The sequence below is a fragment of the Lolium rigidum genome, chromosome 7 (assembly GCF_022539505.1).
Source record: "Lolium rigidum isolate FL_2022 chromosome 7, APGP_CSIRO_Lrig_0.1, whole genome shotgun sequence".
Classification (NCBI taxonomy): domain Eukaryota; kingdom Viridiplantae; phylum Streptophyta; class Magnoliopsida; order Poales; family Poaceae; genus Lolium; species Lolium rigidum.
The window spans coordinates 259,679,901-259,704,066 of NC_061514.1; the positions used below are offsets into that span (position 1 = coordinate 259,679,901).

A 24,166-nucleotide genomic window follows, 5' to 3' on the forward strand; every position below is an offset into this window, starting at 1 on the left:
TTATTTGGAGTGAATCGTGTGTGAAAATTGGCCCATTTGGGCATAGCAAATCCAACCATACCTTCTTTTTTTGGATATATAAGGACCATCACGGTCCCAGTCCAGACTCTCCTCATGACACAGCCACTCTATATTTAGGAAGACGCAGAACGCACCTTATCAGAATGCTGATGACCTGGCTGATGGCTTCTTGATCATTTGCGCCGGCCTAATCGCGCGTTCGAACACCGATAGTGCCGGTCAAGCCAGTTCATCCTCGCGAGCTTGATCGGCTGCATGCAACTCCTACCTGGAGGTATATGTTCTTTCTCATGCATTTTTCTTTAAGTATACTATCCATCTGATGCATAACACAGTTAGCAAGACCGGATCCATACCTATTTTCGGTGTTTTGTGATCTGATCTGTAAGCTACCTTTATATATATGTTATGTGAGAACTTATATGCTAGGTTTAGATTGCTGGAGCCGTATGCTACATGTTGTGTATATATATGGTATCATGTATAGTTTGATCTGTATGTTAATGTGCATGACTGGATATTGGTGTTAACTAAATCACAGGAATGGTATTTTGGTGACACTGCAAAAGAATTTAATTGGAAAATTAGGGCCAATAGAGTAAATCATGCTCCTTCCCTTCTAAGTAGGAACACGTTTCATTTGTACTTGACCATTTTAACTCTAACGATTATGTGCTTTGTATATATGTTCTAACTCCAAAGATATGTTTGTGCAGTATGTTAATGAGTTGGACGAGATCCTTTTATTAATGATTTAACAACCCTAAGGATACTAGTAAGTATATGTGTCGATGCAATGTAATTGATCTTTTTTGCTTCTATGTAACCAATCGAGAAGCAATTCAATCCACATGCTACACTGAAGGTCCTCATCCTCAACAAAACCATCGTCATGAAGAGAATGACGTAACCACTAACCAAGGACATGTATATATAGCTAGGTAGTGAATCTATATAAAAATACATGTGTACATGTGATCGATGAAATATATAATCAAATGGAAATGAGTTTCGCTAATGTATCTTCGTGCAATTTTGAGTGATGGGCAACTGGATACAGAGTAATGCTTGTCGCATAGATAAAATGTTTTCGATGCTTGCAGAAAGCATACGACTCGTCAATATGAATGTGCGCCATCTGATGTAAACACATAGGATTGCTTAAAAGAACATCGTATGCGGTCTTACAAGTTGCTTGTGGTCGGATAGAGTAAAACGTCCGTGATAACCCTCCCAATCACAAATGATTCCCTGGCATTGACCGTGTGTAAAAGGAGCACGGTCGCACACGGTTTTTTTAAACTTGTGTTGTAGTGGTGCATCTCGCACCTTGCATAGTGATAGAAAGGTTTACCGGTGTTCGATATGCCATTTCAGCCTTGTGTGAAAGCATGTTCTGTATTCACTACTAGAATGGACGCATACACCGACGGCCAGCTGCCCTCGGCGTAGCCACGCCTGGCCCTCGGTGTAGGCTACGCCAACGGCAGCCCTCGGCGTATGGCGTCGGCGTTTAGGTCCCTCGGCATAGACAATATTGCCGTTGGCGTAGCACGCTACGCCGATGGCAAAACCGTCGGCATACAAACTTTACAAATTCGAATTTTCTTTTTTTCAAAAAACAATTTCAAAAAAAAACCGAAAAAAACTACTTTTTTTTATGCCGACGGACAAAGCCCTCGGCATAGAGTTTTAAAAATTTTAATTTTTTTACACCATTTTTTTCTTTTTTTACTTATTTATCTTTCACCCATACAGTTTTAACTCTTACACTTAATCTTAGGTCAAATTACAATCATGGTTAAACTTCCCAGTCGGTCACCCATCCTCACACTACTCCAACCTCAGCACGTTTAACTTCTTGGTTCCATTCGGATGAGCTTCCCTTAAATAATTGACACCTTGCTGATAATAATAGCCTATCAACCCTATTAACCCTTGGACCGTGATGTCACAACTCATTATTTTTGAATTCCAAACAATTAATTAAGTAAACAATAATGAATATATAAGTAACAATGATTAATAATATTGAATTCAAATAACAATAAAATGATTTTATTTTTTGGTTTTTTTATATTTAATATGGAATAATTAATATCTTTAAATTGAAAAATAGAAATTCCACAAATAATATGTCTAAATCAATCAGAAAAATGAGAGGAATCTAAATATAATATCCATATAATCATTTGAACCTAAAAATCAGAGGAATCCAAATATGATGTCCAGTTTGCCATCTGGCCAAAATGCCCCCCTCGGGAGATGCGAAATGGCCGTACCGAGCGCGCTGGTGCACTGTTTGCCAACACGCTAAACGGAAAAAAAATTAGCACATAAAGTGATGTGCTATAGACCTAAAAACATTTTTCGCGGAATTTATTGAGCGAGGGAAAGTGTACCCCTATTTCAAATCCGGTCAGTTTCCAGCGGATTCGGCGGGACACCGCAGGAAGCCGTAGGGATTCCCAGATAGCTAGCGCGCACATATGACATGTGATATGTGGTGCGGATGCGGTGTCCTACCACTACGCGGAGGTCTCGCGCAATACTAAAATACGCCATATGTAGCTGCTTCACACAAAAAAACTCGTTTTGGCACCCCAAAAATGAAAAAACCATCGCCCATGGGTCGGAATGGAAATCCGCTCCCGGGGACATGCCTTCCTTCCCAGGGACCACGCACGTGCCAAATATGGCCTCGTTCCGACAAACTATGCGGTGTCATAGGCCGTTTCCTACCCATTTGCCCTAAAATCCATAGAACTCCGGACGTGATAGCCCTGTTTGTGAAGAGTTTTCCAAAATAATTGCCATATTTTAATTCCGACTTTTGGAATGGTTACCAGGACACATAAAATGATGCCATGCGGCTCCAATGGATTTTCTGACTTCGTTTAAATTGTCATTTGGCCAAAACGGACCCCACGGAGATGCGGTATGGCCGTACCGGGCGCTGGTGCACCTGTTCACCATCACGCTAAACGGAAAACATTTAGCAGATAAAATGATGTATCATAGACATAAAAACATTTTTCCCGGAATTTATTGAGCGACGAAAAGTGTACCCCTAGTTCAAATCCGGTCAGTTTCCAGCGGATTCGGCGGGACACCGCAGGAAGCCGTAGGGATTCCCAGATAGCTAGCGCGCACATATGGCATGTGACATGTGGTGCGGAGACGGTGTCCTACTACTACGCGGAGATCTCGCGCAATACAAAAATACGCCCCATGTTGCTGCTTCACAAAAAAAACCGTTTTGGCACCCCGAAAATGAAAAAACCATCGCCCATGGGTTGGATTGGAAATCCGCTTCCGGGGCCTTTCTTCCCATCCCAGGGACCACACACGTGCCAAATATGGCCTCGTTCCGACAAACTATGCGGTGTCACGGGCCGTTTCCTACTCGTTTCCCCTAAAAGCCATAGAACTCCGGACTTCATAGCCCTGTTTGTGATGGGTTTTCCAAAATAACTGCCGTATCCCAATTCCTTCTTTTGGGGTGATTACTAGGACACATAAAATGACGCCGTGCGGCTCCGCGAGATTTTCTGACTTCGTTTAAATTGCCATCTGGCAAAAACGGGAACCCGAGGACATATAAGAAAGTGTTTAAATTGTTACTATGTTAACATGGTAATGTACATGATTCAAATATGCATGATTTGACATAAACGGATAGAGGATGTTTTTCTGAACAGTTTGATACCTTATACGCATTTTTCTGACATCATATGAATTAGTTATGATTTTAACAAAATTAGGCAAATTTGAAACATAGTCTACGCCGAGGGTGGCTGTCGGCGTAGCCCTGTCTACGCCTAGAGCCAAATATATGCCGAGGGCTGCCCTCGGCGTAGACTTCGCTACGCTGACGGCAACGATACGCCGAGGGTCAGACGGCTGGCTGGCTGTGCCGGGCCATACGCCGACGGCCCCTTGGCCGTCGGCGTACGCCACGGCCGTCGGCGTACGTCGCCATTTCTGTAGTTATTAGTGAGAGCAGCCTTAGAACATCTTGAGCACCACCTCAAGTGATTCCTGATACGTCTATTAGAGCGTCTACATGAAAATAGGCTTCCACCGACGCCCTAAATTGCTGCGGACGGTTGGTGTGGCCCAAATCTTTACTCGCATTCTTGCGCTGAACCAAACCCACATGGACTGGCAGCGACCCATACATTCTCCACACGACATCGATCCATCCATCCTCGCAAAATTTGATCACGGAATTATTGTGGGTTTAAGACTATGTAATATGATTGCATTGTGCGGAATGCATGGTAAAGAGTAACCTAAAATCTATTTAGGAGTGCCTAAAGGGAGGTGTCGTGTGTCGGGCCCTAAGAAGGGTTTGTGACGAATTTTAGGTGGCGTTGGTGGAGATGCTCTGGTAACATCTCGAGGAGATCAACGCTAATCTTGTATACAATCCTACAAATCACAGACCATGTTGGAAAAGACCTAATTAAGGATTGGAGAGAAAGTAGAAGCGCTTTGCATAAGAACTTGTGGTAGTATAGTCATATTAATGATGTTTTTTAGAAGAGTGGAGAATAATCAAGTTCTGAGTCATGAATGAAGGACATGCATCATGCCCTCGATGACAAGAACATATGTTTTTGATAAAGGAAACATGTTAAGATCCATAAGAAACTAATTATATCTAGCATTAGCACTAACATAAGTATCAAGAACTAGTGGTCATCACTCGTTGTAGCTTGAACAAGAATGCAATTAGTGCTCTAAATAGGAAAAATGTAGGACCTATGAAGGTTGTCTGAGATTTATCTAAATTCGGATGCTTCTAGATGTTGTCTAGATACATCCGACTTCATACATATCTCAGATAAGCTTAATAGGAGGAGTAGACAATACTCGAATTCTTAGTATCTTGTTGTTATAGCCTACAATTATGCCGTATGCATACGCACCTAACGTACAATAATGCTAGACTTACGGGAACTTTCTTACGTAAAAATCTTACGGGATGAGTTGGAGTAATCTGGTTGATGTTACTTTTATTCCTTCCGTGATTTTAGCAACTAAAATCCTTCCAGGATCCTCCACGTATTCCCGTAAGTAGAATCCCATAACAACCTGCCCGTAGATATTTTTCTCGCGAGCCGCCACCTCCTCCTCTCCCGCCCCCCTCCCGGGCGGCGGCGGAGGATCTACCCGCCCCGCTCCGAGCAGCCGCCCCCGGATCGCCGCACCTCAGCCGCCGCTGCTGCCGGTCTCGGCCCCGGCCCCGGCCTTGGCCTTGGCCCCGGCTTCGGCCCCGGCCCGGCCACAGCCCCGGCCCCGGCCTCGGCCACGGCGGCGGTGGCGGCGCCCCTTCCGTCGAACGACGAGGGGAGGAGAGGGGTTTCCACGGTGGCGTTCCATGGGAGGTGATGAAGCGCCGGTGGAGGAAGCCGGGCGGCACGGCTACTTGGCCGGGGCCCGATGCTCTCTGTCGGTAGCCATGGAGGATTCGGTGGAGCGGTGGCGGCCTCCGCCCCGGTGACGGTTCGGCGGTGGTACGCATGATCCGCGCCGCCGTCTTCTTCCCCGGTGATCCGGCGGGAGGGACTGGCGGCGTGGGGGCTGCCTGGTCTTGCTTTGTTTTTGGTGGCGGTCCTCGGGTTTCTCGCAAGCGAAGATGAAGATCTACCGAAGGTCGGTTTGCTTTGATCCGGTCTGGAGAGATGAGTTCTGGAAAGCTCCGCCGGCGAATGGATCAGTGCATATTTTGCCTGCAGTTTGCTGGATCGGGTGGTATTCGGTCGCGCGCACCCATGTTTTTATTCCGACCGTTTGGTTCCGGAGGGAGCGCCGCGAAGCTATATTCCGTGTTGACATCAGGTGACTTTTTGGTCCATGGTGAAGTCGAAGAAGGAATATCATGAAGGTCGGATTGGTGGACCGACTAGAGGAGGTTCGAGTCAACGTGATGCCGAGGGATCTGCTTGGCGTTCCGGGCTTGCAGCGGTGGTATGCATGTGGGGGCGGCAGCACGGCGAGGTTCGGAGTCTTACCTCTCGGGGTGAAAACCCAAGGTCTGGCCTTAACTGGTTGTGCCTGACAATGTTCTTGTTGGAAGCATTGTTTTGAGAGTGGGGACTATCTTCAGGGAGAAATCCTAAGACCTTTGGTCGGGCGACGATGGCGCTGGTGCACTGTTTCCTTCTTGGAGGCGTCGTTTTTGGAGAGTCTGTACTCAGGTGTTGTCACGGTGGTGGTTGTATTGTTATTGTTAGGTGTAGAAGGCTATAACGGGACTTTTATTTCTTAGTTTTCTTTACTCTTTTTTGGCTGTGTGCATCCGTACTGCCATTAGGGTGGGGCGTTGTTGCAGAGGCTGGGTGTAATTGGTATCTTTTGATATTAATATATTCCCTTTATCGAAAAAAAAAGATATTTTTCTCGCATGTTTTTTTTTTTAGATAAAAGGCAACAGCGTGCCCGACTTTAAATTAATAAAGCCCTCAGGTTTAACAAGGTTTACAGTGCTGCGGCATACAGCTTAGCCAAAAGAAACACCAGACTAGGGGAAGAACAACGGTGATAAGACGAAACACAGGAAAAGCAGGGGCAAGCTCCAGGGCCAAGATATGCTAAGTCTTCACTGGCTTGGTTGTCCTGGTCTCACGGCGGCGTATAGCTCCCTCAGCTTGTTCTCCACCCACCGGAGGCCCTCCCTGTCGCTTGACTTTGCCTTGACGCTCCATAACTGTATAAAGAGAGCAGTTTTGAAAATCACGTTAGCGGGATGGTTAATCACTTTCTTTTCAATAGTGAGTTTATTACGAATGTTCCACAGGGCCCAAGATTGGGCGAGAAAGAGAAACCACGAAGCCTACGGGCCCTTCCCGCAAGGTTGGAAAGAATAGCATGGAACCGTGGGAAATTTCCAGGATTCCGAGTTACGGTCGAGGATCTCACGGATTGCACTCCGGGCGAATTTTGCAATAGAGCAAGCGAAGAAAATATGGCCCGCATCTTCCATTTGGCCACAGAGGGCGCAGTTACCCGAGGCGGGGCCGTGGCGCGTCGCGATTTGCTTGCTGGAGGGAAGTCTGTCGAGGATGAGCTGCCAAGCGAAAATCTTAATCTTCAGAGGGACTTTGGCTGACCAGACGTCCTTGTGGAAAGCAACCGAAGCCCCTTGCGAAAGTTTGGCATACAAAGATTGAACGGAGAACCTGCCCGAAGGTTCTAAATGCCAAGATACTTTGTCTTTGTCACTCGAAAGGGAGAAGGGTTCAATGGTTCCTGGAAATCTCCGAAGGGTGAGGTGTTTCTAAGATCTTCGCTTGCCCTTTTTTCGCTGCAGTTTGCTAGGACAAAAACTCGTTGGCTTCTTTCTGAATGAAATGAAGCGCCATGGAGAGATCTATTCATCTAAGAATATAATACAGAGGTGGTGAGTGGTGACATGAGCTTCAAGTCACGTTTCGCTATATCTATGGAGGCATATGAGCCGGGAATCATGGTGTCAAACACGCATGATTGAGTATTTTGGTAAGTTGGGAGGAAGCTATCACCAGTTTCTCAGTGACACTAGCTACTGTGCCTGATATAATTGGGAGGGAAAATGACAGATGCAGTATGCAGTTCATCAGGTAGGAGGGAGCCTCGCTCGAACATTTTTGTTCATCACTATCTTTTCATTTGACAATTATCCTGCAACTTTTTTTATCCTACCAAGATAATCTTGTAAAGCATGGCAGCTCTCAGCCCTGCCGGTCTGCACAGTCCCAAACAGTGTAAATGAAACAAGGTCCAAGAAAAGCTGTCGCTAGTACACCTCCTAGGGCAACGGCTGAGCTGAGCAGGTCACAGGCTCACAGTTCAGGCGTTGGAACCTTTTTCCCGGCCGGGGTCTCTGGTCGCAGCTCGCCAAACCTTTTCACGTGAAGGGGCTATACCATAGCCCACCGTCCGTCCAGCTCCAGCAGCCAGCTCCCTGTTAACAATGACAACACCACTGTCGGCTTATCAATCATACACTAATCTCTTGGATTCCAGACAATTGTACTGTAAACTGAATATTTAACCTGTGCCCGGCTGAATCGGTGCGTGCGAGTTTGCTTGACTAAGAAAATGAACCCAAGAAACAACACTGACATTGGATAAAACCTGTGGTGAACTTACTGTCTCGTCTTGGTTGCAGGTCGTGCGTATTTGTTGCTTCTACAGCAAGTGAACTGCGGTATCTTCTAATTTTATCTTGACAGTATAGTACTCGCAGTGCTATGTTTCATGTGATTTGTAAGCCATTGTCATGATGTAGTCTTGGGAAGTTGAGAAGACAGATTGATAGAGGCTCTTTGGCATCATGCATATGAGAGAGTCCAAGCCGCAGTGAGATCCATGTGGAAATCAGCTCTGTATGTGTAGTGTAGAGGCAGTCAAGCTTTTGCGTCCCATCATTTCTATGCCTTCCTATTCTTGTTCCCTTCGTCTGTTCGCCACACACTGCCAAGGGGGCGATTTACACAAAAATAACCCAAAACTGAAAGAAAAGCACAGACCGACCCTCCGGCGAAACTATTTCACGGATCTAACCCTTTTGTGTGGCGCCTCTCTCAAGGGCGCCACACATGCCCATGTGGCGCCTCTGGCTCTGGCGCCACACACCCATCCGACGTGGCCCGTCGACGCTGAGCTGGTGACCCCGATCCGACGTGGCAGCACGAGTGGCACCTCTCTGGCCGGCGCCACACTTTGAAAGTGTGGCGCCCCTGGCAAGGGCGCCACACATTCACTTAAGTTTGGGCCGCGCGCGCGCCCAGCCCGACCCTCTTCTTTCTTTCTTTCTCTGTTCTTCTTCTCTCCTCCAAAGGCGCCCAGTTTTCTCTCTCCCCCTCTCTCCCCCCCACCAAATCAACCACCAAATCATCAGATCTGTCCGTGGAGATCGTTCCCAACTCGTTGCTTGAGGTAATCTCCTCCGTTTCCCCTCTTTTCATCCATTGATTTTGTGTATTTGCTCCAATCTATATGTGAAACCCTAGATGTGGATTTGGTTGATTTGAGGGTGGAGATGGATTTGGTTGGATGTTAGGGTTGTTGAAGTAGAAGAAATGGTAGTGTGCTAGTTTGTATGGGTAGATTATGTTGATTATGGTATCTAATGAACACATGTGTGTATGTGTTGTTCCCATTATGCTAGGGGGATGGAAAGAATTGTTCATGTTCATCATGTGGACAAGGATGCTTACTTGAAGGGAAACATAGAGCCGGACCCGGAAGAGGTTGACTTGGTGTTTGACGTTAGCCCTAGCTTTGCGGAGGTGGTAGCACAAGTTAGGGTTGAGTTGAATTGGAATGAGCCAAATGATGGTATTGAGCTAGAGGGAAGGCATAATGTGGGGTTTGGAATGCACACCTGTTGGAAGATAATGCGTATCAACTCCGAGCAACGTTGGTCCATTTACAAGGAGACGGTGGCCGGGTCACAAGATAAGGCTTTGGAGTTGTTTGCAACCAAGACGGTTGAGGCTCGTATCGAGCTTGACCTTAACCGGCCCTCCTCCCCCGTTCGAGAGAGGACTCCTCCACCCATGAGCCAAGAAGAGGCCACCCAATCTCCCATTGTCCAATCTCCCATTGCCCAACAACCTCCGTTGGATAATGAGTATGATGAGCATGACGATGGTGATGATTGTTTCGAGATGAATGGAAACAATGTCGGTGATTTGGATAAATATTGGACGCAAGAGGAGATGGACCACTCCATTCCTTATTCCCGATGCTATGCGTCGGACTCGGATGATGATGGACCCGAAGAGGAGGTTGACGAGGATGGCTTCACGGCTAAGGAAGCCGAAAGAGCCGAGATCTTCAAGAAGGTAACCGGACGGGATATCCGGGTACCATTGTTCCGTGATGTTAGTCTTGCGGATGGAGCCGTGGTTGATGGTGGCAAAAGTTTACTTCTTGGAGCTAGGCCACTATCCAAGAGAGATGTGGATGGTAGGACGGCTATGATCTCTAAAGGGCTAACGTTTGATACATTCTTGGAATTGAAGATATGGTTGAAGGAGTTCTCCATTAAGCATCATCGCCCTTACATCGTTGTTCACTCGGACTTGAAGAAGCGGTACACGCTAAAATGTGTGGATAACAAGTTGTGTAGCCACTCACATGTGCCGGGGGCCGAAGCTTGATGGCAAGGATGCACAGCCGGACCACCGTCAACTCACATCCGAGTTCATTGCATACAAGCTCTCGGCGGAGATATCATCACTTCCTATCATGAGCATTAGGTCCGTGCAAGATACGGTCAAATCCCGGTTTGCCTACGACGTCAAGTACGGGAAGGCATGGAAGGCCAAACAAGCCGCATTCAAGATGTTGTACGGTGATTGGGAGGAAGCATACAACCGTATCCCTAGGTTGTTGTTAGCGATGGCCGCAACTAACCCGGGCATGGTGCATGTGGTCGAGCCTTCCGCAACCAAAATGACATTGCATGATGGTAAAAGAGTGAGGGTATTTCACCGTGCATTTTGGTCATTCCAGCAATGCACGAGGGCATTCGAACATTGTAGGCCCGTCATAGCCGTGGATGGTACCTTCTTGACCGGTTAGTACAAGGGCACACTATTGGTGGCAATAGCAAGTGATGCAAGCAACCGTTTAGTACCATTGGCTTTTGCATTGGTAGAGATTGAGAACAATGATAACTGGCAATGGTTTTTCCATATATTGAGGACGAGGGTCATACCACCCTCAAAGGAAGTGTGTGTCATCTCCGATCGTCATCAAGGAATTCTCAATGCGGTGGAGGTTCCAATTCCCGGGCATGCTCCCTTGCATCACCGATGGTGCATGAGGCATTTTTGTGCAAACTTCTACCGGGCATGCAAGAGCAAAGAGTTGTCTGACCTTCTTCAAGATTGTTGCCTCGCTTATTCGGAGCGCCGCTTCGCAAACCTATACAACGGCTTGCTCGAAGCACAAAGACCTCAACGCGGGTGGTCAAGAGTTTCTTCATAGACACCTCGTATTTAACTCAAAGTGGGCGAGAGCTTATGATGAGGATGGGAGGAGATATGGCCAAATGACAAGCAACATGGCCGAGTGCTTCAACAATGTTTTGAAGGGTGTCCGTGCATTGCCCGTGACGGCAATCATTCAATACACATTCGAGAAGTTGAATGTCTATTTCCGGAACTACACCGATGAAACGGAGAAGGAAATTGCTTTGAATGCCGAGTTCCCAAAGAAGGTTCAAGAGTTCATGGATTTTCGAGCGAGGAAGGCCGACTCCCAAACGGCTACATGTTATGATAATGTTGATCGGGTTTACCAAGTGAATGAGCTGGGAGGCACCACACAAGGTGGTGTCCAACACGGAGGCCGGGCTTTCCGTGTGTCCCTAAAGACATGTGAATGCACATGTAGGAGGCCCTCTTTGCTTCATTTGGCTTGCTCCCACTTGCTAACAGCGGCACGCACTAGACGTGTCGACTACAATAACCCGCTCACCGTTCGGGAGTCCGAGTTCTCAATCGAAGCCACAAAGAGGACATGGGCTCCAAGGTTTTGTCCTTACTTGGATCAATCACAATGGCCGGAGTATCATGGAGTGCAAGTTTGGCCAGATCCGGAATGGAAGGTTGTGAAACGTGGAAGAAGAAAGACAAAGAGGTATCACGGAGATATGGATAGATGGGGTCATTCCGGAAACAGGTTATTCCAAGAAGCTCGCGAGCCAACTAATTGCGGATCCTGCAATAGTAAGGGCCACAATACAAGGAAGTGCACATCCGGCAAAAAATCAAAGGGCAATGATGCTAGCACAAGTCAAGCATCAAGTAGCCAACAAGCTTCATATCAACCTCCAAGCCAACAAACCCCAAGCCAACAAGCTCCAAGCCAACAAGCTCCAAGCCAACCGCGTCAAACTCCTCCAAGCTAAACGCGTCAACCTCCTCCAAGCCAAACGCGTCAACCTCCTCCAAGCCAAACGCGTGAACCTCCTCCAAGCCAAACGCGTCAACAAGCTCCAAGCACACAAGCCCAACGGCAACAAGCTCCTACGCAACAAGCTCCAAGGCAACAAGCCTCAAGGCATCAACCACAATGGCGACAAGCTCCAAGGCAACAAAGGATTCACGTAGGGCTTAGTAGAGGTGGCCGTCGCGGTGCTAGTATGCTACGATACCTAGCGGGGCCTTATCCGTATGTGTCTCGAAGTTACTAATTGCATTGTACTTTCTATTTTCATATTCCATGACTAACTTTGGTTTTTCAATTTGGTTTACAGGTATGGCAACTCAACCCACCAAGGGGAAGGGAGCATGGGAGGGCAATGAGAAGGAGGAATCCGTTTGGGAGGAGGCGGTAAGGACGGTGCGGAAGAAGGAGAAGGAAGAACTAGAGAGGAAGAAGAAGGAGGAGGAAGACAAGAAGATGGCGGAGAGTGCCCGTATGCAAAAACAGTATGAGGAATACATATTGTTCCACAAGAGGAGGAATGCCAAGCTGAAGGCCGAACGGGACCGCGAGGCATGGATAAAATTCCTGAGGAGCTGCCAACTTGAGCAAATTGCGAGGGAGAGGGCCAATAGGATGCATCTAGAGGAGGTGGCTAGGGAGGCTGAACGCATCAAGGAGGAGAGAGCTCAAGCGGAAGCTGCAAAGACGGAGGAGCGCCACCACTTCTTCGATTCGGTCGTTCAGTTGGCTCGTGACTTAAGGGAGAAGGAAGAATTGGCTGAAGAAGCTAAGAAGAAGAAGGCAAGGGGGGAGGGAGCCTTTGCGACGCAGTGATGTCCCTTTGGCTATGTTCTTGTTGTCGAACCATTATGTTGTCTGAACCTTGATCTTCTCGAACCTTCGTGTCGTTGAACCTTATTGTAATTGAAACCTTGATGTCGTCGAACCTTATTTGTCATTTGAACCATTATGCTGTGTCAATGTATGGTACATATTCAGTGCAATGTTCTTGTTGTCAAAACTGTTGGAATATGGTAGGATTTTTCATGGTTTTATCACAAGTCCGTGTGTGGCGCCCTTCACACTGGCGCCACACATGCCAACTTATATGAGCTATTGGGTCGAAAACATCCAGGGGCTCCGGACGATAAGTCCTTAGCCGTTTTGGCGATCCTCTTTGTGTGGCGCCCGTGCCATCGGCGCCACACAAGCTTGTGTGGCGCCCGTGGCATCGGCGCCACACAAAGAGCCTCGCCAAAACGGCTAAGTCCCAGACGATTTGTCTTACAGTATGTTTTGTGCAATTAGACATGCATGTGTGGCGCCGATGCCACGGGCGCCATACTGTGCAATGTGGCGCCAGTGGGAAGGGCGCCACTCATTGACATGTGTTAAAACCATGGAAAATCCTACCATATTCCAACAAAACTGCCATCATGTCAAAAACTATGTCATACACACATCATATCAACAGCCATTTTGTACACACATCATGGACATAACATCATCAAACCTAACATCGTAGCACATAGTTTCATACAATTTAAGAAAGCATTCAAACAACACGAAGCAATGAAGATAGAGTTGACAACACTCGACGATCTAAATATCGGTGTCGGAGCCGGATTCGCCGGTGTGGGGTAGTGCACACGGCAGGCGGTGTCGTCGAACACCTTGACGATCATGTCGCCGTCCCCCTCGTACAGGAAGGTGAGCTGGCAGCCGGGCTCGAGGTGGAGGTCACGGGCGAACTTGTCCCACCCCGTGTGCAGGTACATCTTGCCCTGCCCGTCAAACAGGACCTCCACGGACCAGCGGTAGAAGTTGCAGCTAGCCTCCCGTAGCTGCAAGTGCGCCGGCTCGTGGCCGTCGACGAACTCGGCGAACTTGTCCGGTAGCCGCTTGATGCCGAGTGGGTCGTCGTCGATGCGGAGGAGGAACTCGAAGCCGGCGTTCGTCATGTGAAGACGAGGAGGATGCAGGTGACGGTGATCGTGGGGCCCTTGCTGCTCCACCGCGGCGGCCCCTTCCCCGGCCCGGGGCGCCCGGGACCGCGGCGGCCGCCCTTCCCCGTCCACCGGCACCGGCCATCCTACATGTTTACATTTTTGAACCATATTACGATCCATTCAACTAACAAATATGAGTTACTCCATCACAAATACTAGGCATACATGTGGGTTCATACACATACATACACATACATACATAGAGTTCATACACATACATGTGAAATTTCATATGTAGATTTCTACAAATCTATGGTTCAAACACATGCATACATGAGGCTACCATCTCCAACACAAACAATACAATATAGAGTGCACAAAAGAAAAAAAACATGTCTAGGGTTCATGTCCAAATCTAGCCCGATCTATGAAATTAGTGGATGAATGGAGAAGATTTGAAGGAGATTACCTTGACAAATGGATGGGGAACGATCTCCACGGACAGATCCGACGATTTGGTGGTGGATTTGGTGGGGGAGAGGGAGGAGAGAGAGAACCGGGTTGGGGAGGAGGGAGAGAAGAAGAGAAAGAAAGAAGAAGGGTCGGGCTGGGCGCGCGCGGGGCCCAAACTTAAGTGAATGTGTGGCGCCCTTGCCAGTGGCGCCCTTGCCAGGGGCGCCACACTTTCAAAGTGAGGCGCCGGCCAGAGAGGCGCTACTCGTGCTGCCACGTCGGATCGGGGTCACCAGCTCAGCGTCGACGGGCCACGTCGGATGGGTGTGTGGCGCCAGAGCCAGAGGCGCCACATGGGCATGTGTGGCGCTCTTGAAAGGGGCGCCACACAAAAAGGTTAGATCCGTGAAATAGTTTCGCCAGAGGGTCAGTCTGTGCTTTTCTTTCAGTTTTGGGTTATTTTTGTGTAAATCGCCTGCCAAGGGCCACATATTCGCCAGTTACCATCCAAAGCCTTGACACTTTTCGAACCCTTTCTTGGAAACGAAAAAGAAGAAGCCATTTGCATCGGTACATTTGGATCCAACGAGGTGCTTCCATCCACAGAGAGAAGGAGAGTTTCGCTACCAATAACAGCATCATGATAAGCAGCGCAAATCCTTGTGGGGATTTCCCTTTTTGAGACGTTCGTTTGGCCCTTTTTGATGGGTATGTTTGTGAGCACGCAATATGCCAAGCTGAAACCAACTGTCATTGGCCCTCAATCTCTTTGATCTTTGTGCACTCTACAACAGTTCACTAATACTAGTAGATGCAAAGCCCTATGATTAACAAAAAAAAAGGTTAGAAGGACACTGATATTCTACTCTCGCAATCCAGGCGTAGCTTTTAGCTGCATCGGAGAAAGAAGAAGGCATCACAGGCATGTGTGTCTGCTTGTCACCTTGCTACGGTTTGCTCTGTTTAGTCTTTGTCAGGGGTCCCCCAAATACTTGTCCCTAGCGGCGTGGGAATGTGATGCGTGGACTTGTTTTATGCGTGTGTGCGTGCTGCTGCTCAACACATGAGGATGCTGACAAGGAGGAGGATGACCGCAGCCCTAGATGGCCGGGCTTTGAGAAATTTGAGGAGCAGGCATCAAGCATGAACTACTAGCATATTCACATGTTCAGTGAGAAAGGCATCTGTTTAGACGTCCAAGATTGGTCCAGCCATGGAGATGTCATTTAGAGAGATAGGTCCAAGAGTGAATCTTCTTGCAAGAAACTACTACTTCATTTGTCTAAGACAAAGTAACTCAACTTTGTCTAGATATAGTTGTATCTAGATGCATTTTTTAGTGTTTAAAAAATTGAGTCACTTATTTCTAGACAGATAAAGTATATTCGTTTTAAAATACAGAATTACCATGAAAAGCGAGCATCAAACTTCTCTGTTTTTCACCACTAATTAATACTACTGCTTATTTGAGTTCATTAGGGCTTTTTTTTGCAAATCTCTTAAAATTTAGAGTATATGATCTATTATCCTTTAACCAATAGCATAAACTATCTTTACATAAATTTAAATAAAATCTATACTAAAATTGCATTCCTCCTTAACATGTACCGGATACCGGCTGCGGAGCTCCACCGTGCACTCCTTGTTGACGCTCTTCGCCTCAAGGCATTCGCAGGACACTTGGTGGTCGATGATGGGGGCTCAGAGGACGAAGATTCTCCTAGAACTTTGGTCGTCGGTCTGCCTCGATTTTGGCACCGCCTAGCTCCGCGACGGGTGTTTTACATCATCGACATCCCCAGTCGGCTCCGTTTTAGAACGAACCAAGCTTGGCGGTTGGATTTTTCGGCGACAAAATCGGTGCGGTGATGGCGGATGTACTGCCCGATTCTGCTGACGGTAGCAACCAAAATCGAAGTGAGGCGGGAGGGTGCCGGAGGGTGCGGGGTGTTGGTTGAGGCTGATGATGGTCGTCGGAGGCAACGTAGGGGACGATGCGGTGTTTGCGGCAAAGAGTGTCGGCATAGGGTGGAGATTCAAATTATTCTCCTCTAAAGCCACGGCGGAGTATATTTGAGGGTCGGATGGCGCAGCGAGTAAAAATTATACTCCCTCTGTTCCTTTCTATAGTGCCTTTAGATTTTTGGCATTTGTTTCACAATATAAGGCTGTAGCTTGACTTTTTTTCAATCACCCCCTCCACCGGTCAACTCCCACACGACATGCATGAAACAAAATCCATACAAAATAGGAAATAATTAATTGAGATTCCTAATGCATGACCCCAAAGATTGCTTAGATTTAGGAAGCAATGTTTTTCTTTCCTTAATTAAACCTGGCTGCACATATATGGAGAGTCAACCAGACATATTTGTGGTATTTGTTACGGTAAGTTAGGAAGTTATCGATTTCCCTAATTTTAGTTTGATCTCCAATCGTTCAGCCAGGGGGTCTTGTGTAAAAAGTACTCTTGCGCTAATTTCCGCCAAAAATCTAGTCACTATAGAAAGGAACGGAAGGACCTTTGAGGAATTGGTAGGTCCGGTTTAGCCGCTTAAACAAATTTTTTTACACCTCTAACGAGTTTTAGGGGGACACTAGCGATGCCCTTAGACATCATCTATACTTTTGCTTTCAAGTTTTAACAAAGATTAGTGATCAAAAGTTTTAAACAGAGGGAGCACGAACTACCATGATCGTTGAATTTGCATCAGGATTAGCATGTAGAGCCCCGCCCCTGCAAATTAACACTGTTTCCTACTTAGCAATTTTGGGTCCATGGTCGTGAAGATCGATTATGGTTTTAGCCGTGGAAACCTATAACTGAACCGTCAACTACAGGGTATTAGAGCATCTCCACCGGTAGCCCCCAAATAGGCGCCGGCATGGACGCCGGCACCTCCGTTTTGGGGGCGCCGGCACTGTATCCTCTATTTGGGGGACCTGTTCCCACACCGGCGCTCCCAAACAGGCGGCCCCGATAGATTTTTTTACATAAACTACATATTATACTTGAAATTTCATTTTAATGTCATTTAGGATCGAGAAATGAATAATATTTTCGGGTAAATCCGAGTAAAACATTATTCACTCCTCAATCCCGGATGACATATGAAACCTGCTTCATCTCTAGATTACTACCTACTGGCCAGTTGGCTCTATGGAGGTGGAGCTGCTCTCTCCGGTGGTCTCTCCTCTACTCTCTCTGCCGCTTCTCCGACGATAATCCCCTGCTCTCTCCGCCACGAACGTCAAGTAGGCGGCTCTATCCGCGGCCACCGCCTCCTAACGCAGCTGCCGCTCCAGGTCCTCCCGCCGCCGACAGTGATCCACCTCCTGCCTCTGTAGGCGGAGCTGCAACTCCGCCAAACGGCGCCGCTCGCAGACTTCCTCCTGAATCTACGTCTCCTCCCGCTGCGACCGCCGCAGCAAAAGGTCCTCCCACCCCTGCTCCCGTCGCCGCTCCCATCGGCGCTCGCTCGCCGCCTCCCGCCGCCGCCGCGCCTCCAAGAACTCCGCCTCCTCCCGCTGCCGCTGCTCCGACTCCTCCCGTTGCCGCTCCAGGTCCTCCCGCCGCGCCACCCGCCGCAGTTGCGCCTCCTCGGTCACCCGCAGCCGCCGCTCCGCCTCCTGGCCCCGCCGCTCGTCCGCGACGTGGGCATCCACGGTCGCCGCTAGCGCTGCCTCCTCCCACGCCTCGTACTCTACGAGCTGCGGGTTCGCTTCCACGACTTCTACGGCCGCCTCTAGCGCCGCCTCGTCCCACGAATCCCACATTGTGCTTTTTTCTAGGGTTTTTGCAGCAATGGCGGGGGAGGAGGGATAATATAGACTGCCGGCGAGGCGGGAAACATCCCGCGCGGTGTCGTGGCGGGAGAGTTTCCCGCGCAGGAGAGTTTCCCGCCAGGCGTCGTGGCGATAAAATATCCCGCGCGGCGCCCTGGCGTAACTGACAGGCGGCTCCCACGCCTAAAAAATTCAGCCTCGCGAGGCGCCGGCGCGCCCGATTCGCTCGCTTGGCGAAGGGGCCGGCACGGGGTTGCCGGCGATTCTATTGGGCTCCAAAATTGGTCGGCGTCGTATGGGACGCGCCGGTGCGAGCCCATTTTCAACCCCGGCCCGTAAAATGCTATCGGGGCCACTATCGGGGGTGCCGGTGAAGATGCTCTTAGAGCTTGTCTGGAATTCCTCCACTCCGTCGAGCCTGTGCAGCATGGATTTAGGGTATGTTTGGTTTGTACCCTACCTTGCCCTGCCAAATATTGGCAAGAATTGGCTTGCCAATTTTTTGGCCAAGGAATTCTCCACCCACACTTGACCAATTATTTGGCAAGATTATGTGAAACAAATAGTGGAACACCCATTGGCAGCCAAAATTTTGGCAACAAACTAAACATGGACCAAAATACAATAGGCAACCAATTTTTTGGTGGGGCTGACGTGGGCAATGAACCAAACAGACCCTTAGCCACTCCGGGTAAATAAGCTGCAACTCCTTTTGCTTTGGAGGTTGGAGCGCGGTTGAGCAGCGGAGAGGATTTAAACAGGTTTTTAGTTAGGCCTCGTTTGGCAGCCCGGGTTCTAGGTGGATTCACGTGTATTTTACCGGCCTAGCCCGTTACCCAGAAATACTCGCTACAGCCCATTTGGCAGCCCGGTATAGAGGCGTGTAAGCCCGAGAAAACTCGCACAAACTCGTCGGGTGGACGGGTTTCCAAGACGCGAGGAGGGTGACGCGTTTCTTACACGCGCGGCGGCGACGGCTGCAGCAGAACTACTGTCGCGGCGGAGCTTCACCGACAGCGCGGTCGATCTCGCCGCCGCCAGATCTCGCCGCCGCCAGACCCTGTGCCTGACCCTTGGAGCTGTTTACCTCATCCTGGCAAAGGTAAAAGCAATTCCTTGTTTCTTAATTTGCTCTTTCATTGTTGTATACATAGTGTACCTTGTTTCTGCATGTTTTTTTGTTGATCTTGTAGTACATGTTTTTCTTCATTGATAGAATGGATCTACAGAGCATAGAGCGTATTAGAAAGAGGAAGGCCAATGATGAGGATGAGTTGTTGTTCTTTATTATTCCAGCACTGTATGTGCATCATAGTAATAAAGTGGAAAAAACTATACGCCATCCCTCCTTCCTGTATGGCAAGCGAAAAGTCACATAAATCCTTAGTGGCCATATTAAGGACTGTTTGGTGGCTTTTAGAATGGAACCTCACATCTTTATATGGCTGGCAAACTATCTTAGAGACGAAGGATTGCTATCAGATACTAGGATCAAGGTTGAAGAGAAGCTTGCCTTCTTTCTTTATATGATCTCACATAATGCTTCTTATGAAGATTTACAACTAAAGTTTAAGCATAGTGGATGGTCATTCAGCAAGTACATCAAGCAATTCTTTGATATAATTCCCATTTTGACAAGACGATTTGTGAGGCCACGGATCATTGACGAACCTCATCCAAAGATTACTATGGACACTCGTTTCTTTCCGTATTTCCAGGTTACAATTCTTTTTTGACCCATCTAGGCTCCAACTCATCTCTTATACATTTAGGTTTCAGTTTTTTTTACTTGACACTTATTCATACTTCAATGCAGAACTGTTTAGGAGCCATAGATGGTTCTCATGTGCCCATCACTATGTTTTCTAGCCGTCAAGCTCCATGGAGAAATAGGAAAGGATCCCTTAGCCAGAATGTGATGATAGGATGTGATTTTGACTTGAATGTAACAACTATTTCATGTGGCTGGGAAGGATCAGCAACAGACGCTAGAGTACTTAGCTCTGCCATACTGAAAGGTTTCAATGTACCAGAAGGAAAATTTTATTTGGTTGATGGTGGATATGCGAACACCGAAAAATTTCTTGCACCCTACCGGCGTACGAGGTATCACTTGAAAGAGTTCGGACATGGTCATCGTCGCCCACAAAATTACAGAGAGCTTTTTAATCACCGCCATGCTATCCTGAGGAACCATGTAGAAAGAGACTGGGGGATTTTGAAGAAACGGTTCCCTATTCTTCATGTTGGGACCTTCCATCCAATAAGAAACCAAATAAAGATACCAGCAGCTGCTGCGGTCTTTCACAACATAATCAGAATGCATGGTGGAGATGATGCTTTGCTTGATGACCTACCTGATAACATAGATCCGGCTGACTATGTGATACTACCTAACGGTGATGAAAACCATGAAGACATCAATGAACAAGAAAACTACATCCTAGGGAATAATTTGAGAGACCAAATAGCTATGCAAATGTGGAACGATTACCAACTTCAGTAGCTAATGTTATTTGTTGTGTAGTCTTTTATCATGTAATAATGAGTTCGTTTGGGATATTTTTCATCATGTAATTGGTTGTGTCGTCTTTTATCATGTAATAATGAGTTTGTTTGGGATATTTTCATCACGTCATAAGGATTTTGTTTGGATCTTTCAATATATAATTATAATTCTGTTTGGTTATAGATATGTCTCCAAATGGATCTCCACTGTATCCAAAGGGTTCTCCAAAATATAACTTGCAGCATGCAAAAAAAAGTATGAAAAGGTCTGGAAAAAAGGCTTCTCCAATAGGTAAATAATTTGCTATCACTCTCAGATATTTTGGTGCTGTTTTACTGCCATTTCCTGATCTCTAATATTTCTTGCATGCATTTTCCAATACGCAATAATGTTATTGTGTTGCGCAGTTGACAAATCGAGAGCATCATGGAATCCGGCATTGGAGAAGTCTCTTGTGGAACTGCTACATGAGCACAATACCACCTATCATAGAAGTCAAAATGGATGGACAACTGAAACTTGGAACCTGATGGTTTCAGCTTTCCATGAAAGACACCCCCATGTGAAATTCACAAAGTCTCAGGTTCAAGACAAGGAAAAGGATCTAAAGAGGGATTACAGGATTTTAAAGGAGGCTCGTAAACAGAGCGGTGTTGGCTGGAATGAAGCAAAAGGCATGCTACAAGCTGATCCTCATCTCTGGGTAAACTTGGCGACTTCTTTGGGCGACAGGATCAAGAAGTTCAAGCGCAAAGCTTTTCCTCTTTATGATTCCCTTGGGGAACTCTATAATGGTAAGTGTGATTGTGTTTCCTTCTAAAACTGCTAGTGTTTGCTTATATAGGATAACTCTTATATAGTGCAAGTGTTTGCTTATACAACTATTTACTACAGGGCAATTAGCTGAAGGCAAACTTTGCTTCACATCTACTGCCGGGCCATCGATGGAGATCGAAGATGTAGAAAGTGATGATGACTATGAGGTACATGGGGACAAATTCTACGATGAAGACTTGCAGATCATTGATGATGAGCAAATGGAGAGGAACACGCCACATGTTGCTGCTGTCGAGAGGAACAAGTCACATCTTCGTCATTGTCGAGAGGAACAAGTCACAGGTAACTGCTGTCGAGAGGAACAAGTCGCATGTAGCTTTTGTTGAGAGGAACAAGTCACGTGTAGCTGCTGTCGAGAGGAACATGTCACATGTAGATGCTGTCGAGAGGAACATGTCACATGTAGATGCTGTCGAGAGGAACATGTCACATGTAGATGCTGTCGAGAGGAACACGTCACAAGTAGCTGCTGTCGAGAGGAACACATCACAAGTAGCTGCTGTCGAGAGGAACAAGTCAAAAGTTGGTGGCTCGAGAGTGAATCGTAAGAATAGCCCAAAGAAGAGGAGCACAGATGGTTTAGTAGGAGTGATGGAGAGGTTAGTGCAAATCAAAGAAAAGGAAGCCGAAAAGAAGTTGCACAAGAATTCACAATTACAAGATGCATGGAAGCCTTGAAAACCTTGGAAGGTGTCACACCGGATGAGAAAATTACAGCACTCGGAGGTCTTTGAAAATGCTCACAACCGTGAGTTTTTTGTCAATCTCGTAGATGACAAAGATGGCACAGCTATTCTATGGTTTCGGAGACAGTTGGCTAGGTTAACTTGAGGTAAGATCATTGCTCACTGTTTATGCCTCTGTTGTTTACTCACTGTTTATGCCTCTGTTGTTTACTCACTGTTTATGCCTCTGTTGTTTACTCACTGTTTATGGTCTGAAGTAACATATACACTTTACTCACTGTTTATGCCTCTGTTGTTTACTCACTGTTTATGGTCTGAAGTAACATATACACTTTACTCACTGTTTATGCCTCTGTTGTTTACTCCTGTTTATGGTCTGAAGTAACATATACACTTTACTCACTGTTTATGCCTATGTTGTTTCAGGAATGCTGTTTCAGGAATGCATCATAATTAAACTTCAGGAATCCAAGAGGAGGACGCTCCACAGCTAGTAGTTTTTAGTGTATGTTTTCTAAGATTGTGAACTGGCGAATTTGTCATCTCTGCTTCCAAAGTTGAGCACAAGAAGTGCCATGTTAATATATTTGCAATTTGCACTATTTAAATTCAGCACTGTAATTTGCACTATTTATTTTCCATACCTGCCTATGTTTTATGGATATGATTACATATTATTGGAGGTGTGTGTGCATGATGTTACTTGATGGAGCTATACTTGATATTACACCAGGTTCAGGTGCCCACCATAGCTTCTCCTGTTCAGTCTTCTAAGATCTTTGTAGCATCAAAGTGCACAATGCTTCTTGTCATGTTATGAGATGTTCTTTTAAATGAATACTTGTGTGTTATTGCAGATGCTTGCATCATAAAGTTACTGTCTTCGAAATGCTTATAAAGAAATGTCTGTGTAAAGCTTATGATTTTACTTGATATTGAATGGTATATAGTTATGATTTTTATTACTTCACAATGCAACATGCCATTTGCTCCCAGTTTGTGTTCAAATGAGATCAGATTAATCCCTGTGTGCCAAACGATGGGATTGGGTGGAGAGTATTGTGGTGTGAGAGTATTGGGTGGGAGAAAGGGAATTGGGTGACGGAAGTGTATTCACCAAAAACACGTTGTATTATACACTCCAAAACACTGGAATCCACTGTTGCCAAACGAGGTCTTAGGGATTTTTGCTGTAGTTCTCAACTAGCTTGTGCTCAGTTAACGTGATAACTATCCGAGGATTTAGTGGCGTTAAGATTCGTATCAGGATGACAACGTTGCGTTTCCGTAAGTCCCGTTGCTAGTTGTCGTTGGTTTTCCTTAATGAGACACTTTTTTTTTTTTGCCAGCATGGGCCTGAGGTGGGCTTTGTGGTACAGGAAAGGTGAATTGTGCAGTAGTGTGTTCTGCTAATACGAGCAGAACTACCGAACAGCTGCTCCTTCATCATTTTTCTCTTTCTATTAATTTCTTAAAATTTGCTTTTTATTTTCTTCTATTTTGCAGATTGTTTATCTTCTATTTTTTTAGTTGTGTAGCTTGACTTGTTGCTATTATTTTTTGTTGATAATTCTTTTTATGATTTGGTTACAAGATTTGTCATGTGCCCACATTTTTAGTAGCAAGTCGGACATCAATTGAGATTATTTTTTCCAGGTGCAGCAGGGGTAAAATATTACAGTTGCAAATCGTGTTGCAAATGGCATTTTTTGGTTGTAACTAGGATGTTAACTGAGATCTTTCCCAGTTGCAAGTCGAGGTGCAACTGATATTTTTCTAGTTGAAAGTGGATTTTTTTTCAGTTACAAATCGGGTTGCAACTGGCATTTTTCCGGTTGCAATTGAGGTTGCAACTGAGGTTTTACTAGTTGCAAGTTGGGTTGCAACTGAATTATCTACTTGCAAGTGGGATTGCGACTGAATTTTTTTCCCACTTGCAAGTCGAGTTTCAACTGACATTTTTCTTCCGGTTCAAGTGGGATTGCAAGTGA

General features: G+C 46.6%; 1 long non-coding RNA gene across 1 annotated transcript; it reads left to right on the forward strand.

Moving 5' to 3' along the window:
* Positions 1-22,220: 22,220 nt before the first annotated feature.
* LOC124670716 lies at positions 22,221-22,902 on the forward strand. The gene is made up of 2 exons (XR_006992633.1): positions 22,221-22,321; positions 22,602-22,902. It is a non-coding gene; the product is annotated as an uncharacterized LOC124670716 (long non-coding RNA).
* The last annotated feature ends 1,264 nt before the right edge of the window (positions 22,903-24,166 follow it).